Here is a 7500-nt window from a genome sequence, read left to right as displayed (position 1 = left end):
CCAGTCGCTTCTCTTGCTAATAGCACACCCTCATTAGCTGAGTAATGCCTACATTGGTGTTTAATTAGTCGAGGGGACCGAACCAGCTGGAAACTTCATAATGTTAAGGTAATGGCGACATGAACCTCTGTTAATGACCAGAGTTACGTCTCCATTTTGGCTCGAAGAAACGTCTCGGCCAGTTGATGTAGGGACCGACTTGAAGCAAGACCGAGGCGCTTCCGATGGAAGGAATCACCAAATGAGAGAGAGAGAGAGAGAGAGAGAGAGAGAGAGAGAGAGAGAGAGAGAGAGAGAGAGAGAGAGAGAGAATGTATAACTTTTCAGGTTAATAAACACTAGTCACAAAAATATTTTACTTAAGGTGCTAACCTTATTACAAAAAAAGATCTATGTCGAATCCCTAGCGAAGATAAAATATAAACGTTCCGCTAAAATCCACAATGGCAAAATCAACTTCTTGTATAAATCAAGTCATCATCATCACAGTTTTTTTTTTTCATTGACCCCGACTGAGTTAGACATACCCAAATTATGGGATATGGGCATGCTTGGAGAATATGATTGATGCTCTGGGTATTTCATTCGTTGAACTTGTCAGTTTTAGGCCCCATTTGACCAGATTGTCACCTGTTCTTGCCACTCCCGCTCTAGCTCTGTTGAGGGCAGGCCAATCACGTTTGAGAAGTAGTATCCCATCAGCAATTCCTTCAGTGGGGTCCAGCACTGCACTGTTGGGGGTGGTCTCCCATCACAGTCCCTCCATTGGTCCATTCTATCATTCTGCGCTGGTATTTACGCTGGCAGTGCCTCCACAGTGGCAAAGCTCTTCCTTGACTCAAATATACTTGGAATTGGCACGTGATAATATAGTGGTTGTCTTGAGACCAAGAGTGAGTTTGTTCTTTTCAATTTTTTGTCTTTATGTGCCTCCTGATTAAAAGAGGGGGGGGGGAGGAGAATATCCGGGGAGTTTGTAGATGGTGTTGGTGAGAGTGAAACGTAGTGACCCTGTGATGACTTCATGCCCCATTGAGTATAGGATCTATTTTCTTGGCATGTGATGATCTGCTAAACGCTGATGCACAGTACAGTACTTGGCTGTTGCATAGCACAGGGCTAAGGCAGTTGCTCTAGTGCATGAGCATTGGCTCCCCACTTGGTTCCAGATATTTTTTTTTTAGCTGGTAATTGCTAGAAACAACCTTCCCTCGGAGCTTTTACAGAAGGGTGGAAAATGACAGAGTTCTAGCCAGTGTTACCCCTTGGTACACTGAAAACTGATGATGTTCTAGCTCTCCGCCTTGCCAGAGGATCTTGAGTTTGTGATTGGCCTTTCTGTTTCTCAAGGTGAAATGTACATGCTTGAGTCTTTAGAGGGTTTGGATTCAGGGACCGCTTGTCATACTGCTGCCCTATCTGCTCTGTTAGTTTTGTTTCAACTTTTTGAAAGGTGGTGGTCTGTGTGGCCAGACATAGATCGTCTGCATAGATGAATCTGTGGACGTTTGGTGGGGAATATTGGTCATCATTGTACATACTGAACAGCAGTGGTGAAAGGACTGAGCCCTGAGCTAAGTCATTATTTTGTGCTCGGCATTGCTTTTAGTTTCATCCATCTCTGCATAAAATTTGCAGTTTTCTATGGGACTTAGGATTATATCCACAGTTGTCTTATTTTTCAATGTTCTGGATAGCTTCAGAAGTAGGCCACTGTGATATACAGTTGTATGCAGCTGTTAGGTCCACGAACATTGATATATATATATATATATATATATATATATATATATATATATATATATATATATATATATATACACTATATAAATATACATATATATGTATATTTATATAGTGTATATATATATATATATATATTTATATATACACTATATAAATATACATATATATGTATATATATTTACAGTATATAAATATTCATTATATATATACAGTATATAAATATACATATATATATATATATATATATATATATATATATATATATATATATATATATATATGTATATAGTATATAAATACATATACAAAGTATATATATATATATATATATATATATATATATATATATATCTATATATAGGCCTATATATATATATATATATATATATATATATATATATATATATATATATATATATACACACATATATACAGTATATAAATATATATACACAATATATATATATATATATATATATATATATATATATATATATATTTATATACATACATACATATATATATATATATATATATATATATATATATATATATATATATATATATATACACACACATATATATATATATTCATATATACATATATATACAGTATATATGTGTATATATATATATATATATATATATATATATATATATATATATATATATTTAAACTACAAGTCATATATTTCAAGTTAGAAGGAAACACAAAGAATGGCTAAGAGTTGTCTATCCACATGATTTCAGACATGAAATACGTCGCTAAAATTCTACGTTCAGTATTCTTAAATGGGTTGAGGGATGTAACACATTGTTACGTGACTGGCTATATTAATACAGAGTTGAAAAGGCTTCTTGCTCATGTTTCACTTTATAATTACTCCGCTCTTTTAAATGAATATCCTTAGCGACCATTGCTTGTTTGTCTTAGCAAACATCCCAAAAATATGCGATTTCTGAATGTCATGTAATTTCAAGAAAAAAGTATTTCTGATAACTGTATGAGAGTACAAATACCTCGAAAGGGAGGCATATATTTGTATGGAGAGATAAGGTGAAGTATGCTATGGAGAGAAGAGGTTTGGTGGAACAGGATGCCTTTGACAGATAGCATTGAAGAGGGCACATCTCACAACCGACCCCTTACTGTAGGGATAGCGGTGGGAAAGAGGATACGAGTGTAATAGCAACACAGGGAAAGAGAAAGGGAGATGGCAGCTAGTCTTAATCCAAAAGGCTAATCGAGAATATCTACAAACCAAAATCTGTGAAATCCACAAAAGCTCTTTTTAATATTCTCCCGCGACAGAGAGGGGTAGCATGTGAAAAGATAAGGTTTCAGTTAAGTGTTACAGATAAGACGAAGACTAATTAAACCACTGAAAGATTTTAGCATGCGTTTTCTTCATTCGAACATATTAAGGTACTGAAAAATATACATGGGCTTACTTGTCCATTTTCCTTTGTCAGGTTTTGTCCTCTGTATTTCTAGTTAAAAAAAATACCAAGTGAATAAATCAAATGAAATCAAAAGTCGATAAACGAATCACACGACTCTCCTATAAGTTGAATCATTTACATGATTAAACGTACGATTGGTATTCGATATTATTCAGTGCAATATGTGAATCCGATCAATTGCAATCCTTTATGAACTTCATTAATACGAAAATAATTACGGGGGGAGAGAGAGAGAGAGAGAGAGAGAGAGAGAGAGAGAGAGAGAGAGAGAGAGATTTCGAAGTCTGGCTGGTACGCTTTCAAATCCAAGTTATTAACAGCTGTAATGTAATTGCTTTACTGTAAAGTAAAAATGATGGGCTAATATGTTTAAAATACATATTTCATTCTCAATATACAAAATTATCACGAAAGGTCGACGAATTCAAACGTAAGTTTGCATTATTGTAAACTAAATTATTTTTTTTTTTTTCAAACACGTCTCCTTGCATCCAATTTTTGTGTGTGACAGTAACAGTCTATCAGTAATAAACTCCGCCTTTACAATTGTCATGAATGAATCACCCTGGTTAAGTATTTTCACAAATGACCCGTTTCTAAGATTCCTTTATCGTTATAGAATACTAAAAATTTGATACCCAGTTAACGGACAGGGAAAGCCGAGGAAAAAAAAAAAAAAAAAAGCCATTATGTAAAACATTGTAGCTGCTTTGTCATCCTCCCAGCATGTCTGGCCCAGGCAAAAGTATCCTGGCATTTTTAAACATATCTCCGTGAAGCGAACAACGCTTCAATTCACTCCAAAGGTAAATGAAGTGTAGCATATTGCTTCGAGGCAAAGTTTTTTTCTCATTGCACGAGACACGACGTTTCAAGACAGGCAACCTCCACATTTCACGGTATAGTCATCCTTTGAGAAAATTAATGGTAAACGTTGAATGAATATTTATATTCATTGTAAAAATCCTTTTATTGGAAGTTGATGCAAATAAATCAGGTAATTATTCGGTGGAAATTATAAAAATGTATGCAAATATACTGTACGTATATATATATATATATATATATATATATATATATATATATATATATATATATATATATATACATATATATATATGTATATATATATTATATATATTATATATATATAATACATACATATATACATAATATATACAGTATATATATATATATATATATATATATATATATATATATATATATATATATATATATATATATATATGTTTGTGTGCGTGTGTGTGTGTGCGCACGTGTGTATCTACATATGTATGTATATGTGTGCGCGTCATGGAAATCATATACGACTCTGAAAACAATGAGATTAATAAGGGTCGTGCAATTCAGAGATTTGTAAATAATAATCTATTGATTTTATCTGTACAAAAGGATTTTGTGAAATTCCGATGAAGGTCCTTAACAAATGATAATTCAGATTCCCAAGAGGAAATAATGACAAAACTGTGAAACTTCCTTCCACTCCCCCCCCCATGACGTTCATGTGAAAAATAAATATTCAAATTAGCATTACAATAACAAGAAATAAAGAATTAAGTGCTTCGCTTCAAGGCTATTCATTGTATTTTTATCTTTATAGTTTTTTTTTTTTTATCATTAAAGTAAACATTGATAGCATTGATTTGTTTCAAGTACAATGCCTATATCGAAATATCAATTAAAATAGTTCACTGGTAAGATTTTCCTTAGAATGTTTACTATAAATAATACAGATACGTACAGATACGTCATCATATGGCCACGGTGCTTCCCATGATATGAAAGTAATCATCAAGAATGTATTAATTCAAGTGGTATAAAAAAACTGTGCAAGTCGAATAAACGTTACATCTTGTGTACAGATTTTATTCATATTTCCTTTATTCATATTTTCTTTATATAAGGGAAATATAACGATGAACATTTTATTTTACTAAGCATATTTTGAAAGGAAAATAATGATTGCGCTTATGGCAAATGTATTCCTATTTATACTAAATCTGACGTCCAACTTTTTTCATTTGATTATTTTCCTCAAAGTGCATTAACGTAGAGCTATTTCCAAACAGAAATTTGGTTTTATAACACAGAATATATATTCTAAATCAAGACTTTTTCCAAGAATACCTCAAGGTTTTCCTGAAATAAAAAGGGTTTTAGAAATCTATTTCTTAATAGCTTTTGCCCTTCTTCCAAGAAGAGAGGAGTTTCAGTCTTTTATCTTTCATCGAGATTTCTTAATTCAGTTTTTAGGTTATATACAAGAAACGAAAATAAATGAAATAATAGAAAATGTAAAACAAAATTAAGTCAATTAAGAGAGAAAGGAGTAAAGAAATCATTCATTTTTATGAAACCAATAAGTTGATTTGATTATCATGTATGATAATAAACTTGTGTTCTTGAAGTCTTATTTTCTCTATATAGTAAAGAACAAGTGTCTGGATATATATATATATATATATATATATATATATATATATATATATATATATATATATATATATATATATATATATATTATTTCCGGTCGTGTCAAATGGGGAAGGGGATGGGAATAGTTGGATGCGTGTGCACGTGTGCATATCTATCTAAATATCTAGCTGTCATTATTGACGGGTCGCGTACACTAGTTGTTGAAAAGCAGTTTGAAATATGCCAAAAAAAGTATCTTTCGGTCAATAAATCTACTTGCCCACTGACATGAATCAACTTCCTTCGTTCTTGAATAATTTATGAGTCTCCTTTCTTACAGGACACGTCCATAATAAAATGATTTTTATAAATATTTGATCTTTACAGTCTAACCATGAAAAAATTTTTAGCTACTCATTGTTCTAGGTTCTTAGAAGCAGCACTCTGGGCCTTGAAGTTGACGAAAGCATTGCAAAGTACCGTAGATTTTGTGTGGCTTTCAAGCTGAAGCAAACAAAAATGAAATTGCGTTACAGCACAAGTAGGTATAATATTGTTTCATGGAAAATATGATCCGCAAATTAAGTGACTGGTAATTAAAAAAACTAATTAAAACTGCCATAAAGATACAAGCATCAGACTTATGAAACTGTTACAAACTTAATTTTTGGGAAGATATTTATCAAAGCAGAGCAATAGAGAAAAAAAGTTTTCCTCAATTTTCTGCAAGAACACTGTTAAAAAAGTATTACAGATTTGGGAGGTATGTTTCTATACAGCATTAATTATTTCTCATAGCTTTCGTCCCTTTTTATGCAATCTTACGAAATTCTGTAGTTCCCGCATGTTCATTAGTATAGCCATACTTGGAAAGTAAATCTTGTGATGTGGCATGACAAATTAATTTTTGTTTACGAGTAACGGAAGTTTTTATTTTCATGAAATATTAAAAAAAATATGATATGCATCAATCAAAATCTGTAACTAATCTATCAAGCTTTTGCCGAAAAAAAAATAGAAAAACAGAAGTCAGGAAAACATTAGATAAAAAATAAATGTTAAGGAATAAGAATTGAAACTTTCCGAGAAACACAAAGGTGTGAATTTTCGTCCAAAAATAGGTGCGAATTTTGAAATCTTTGAAGTTTGGAATAGTATCAAATACATCTAGGAAGGAAAATTAAAGAAGAAATCAAAATATTTCAGCGAGTGAATGAGTGGCTCTAAGCAAGAATCTAATGCTGCCCTCATAAGCAAATCGGGAGTTTTTAAATCAACGGTAAAATTGGAATAGAATAATAATTTCCACGCGGACACGTCCTTGACAAAGCACTCTCTAACTTAAACCTGATTTTCACACCCGTGTCATGAATGGAAAACTGATAATGACAATATTACCGACAATTTCATGTTCCTAGAAGCAGACCTCCGCTGCCAGAATCTAGCGATGGCAGCATAAAGGAGAAGCTGCTGTCCTTTCAGGCAAGCAAAACAGAAATTCTTTGCGATCGTAATGGAACAGTGTTTCAGAAAAGCATCAACGGAGCCTTGCATGGAGATAATAATCTTGTTAAGAGCCTCATTAGCGAAATGTGTAGCGTCGCAGTGTAGACGCATATCCTTTCAACTCAACATTCATACTTCGTAGGTCTGAATGTGATCCCCTCGGGGTATGTATCGCTTATTGGAACCAGACTTATTGAAGAAAATATCTGGAATAGTTTGTCTTCTAAGAAGCATTACACCAAGGGAATGAGGTTGACTTTATATATTTTATGAAAAATGTTGGATTTTATATATTTATATAATTGATTTTACATTTGAAGCAACCGTAAACACTTCATTATCGTAAAC

The 7500-nt window shown here is 32.4% G+C and overlaps 1 protein-coding gene and 1 long non-coding RNA gene across 3 annotated transcripts in view; one reads left to right on the top strand and one right to left on the bottom strand.

Moving 5' to 3' along the window:
- LOC137640645 (uncharacterized) overlaps positions 1-7500 on the bottom strand; it is a 770193-nt gene that overhangs the window by 34674 nt on the left and 728019 nt on the right. Inside the window, exon 5 of one of the 2 annotated variants that reach the window (XR_011044433.1) lies at positions 6061-6150. The exons of the other annotated variant lie outside the window; for it this stretch is intronic. This is a non-coding gene — a long non-coding RNA (uncharacterized lncRNA). Of the gene's footprint in view, positions 1-6060; positions 6151-7500 lie in introns of those variants that run through there. 2 annotated transcript variants of the gene reach the window in all.
- LOC137640644 (uncharacterized) overlaps positions 1-7500 on the top strand; it is a 490175-nt gene that overhangs the window by 303086 nt on the left and 179589 nt on the right. The gene's annotated exons all lie outside the window — the stretch shown is intronic.

The sequence above is a fragment of the Palaemon carinicauda genome, chromosome 5, assembly GCF_036898095.1.
Source record: "Palaemon carinicauda isolate YSFRI2023 chromosome 5, ASM3689809v2, whole genome shotgun sequence".
Taxonomy (NCBI): domain Eukaryota; kingdom Metazoa; phylum Arthropoda; class Malacostraca; order Decapoda; family Palaemonidae; genus Palaemon; species Palaemon carinicauda.
The sequence above is the reverse complement of the archived record's forward strand: the minus strand, read 5'-3'. Positions and strand labels throughout refer to the sequence as shown.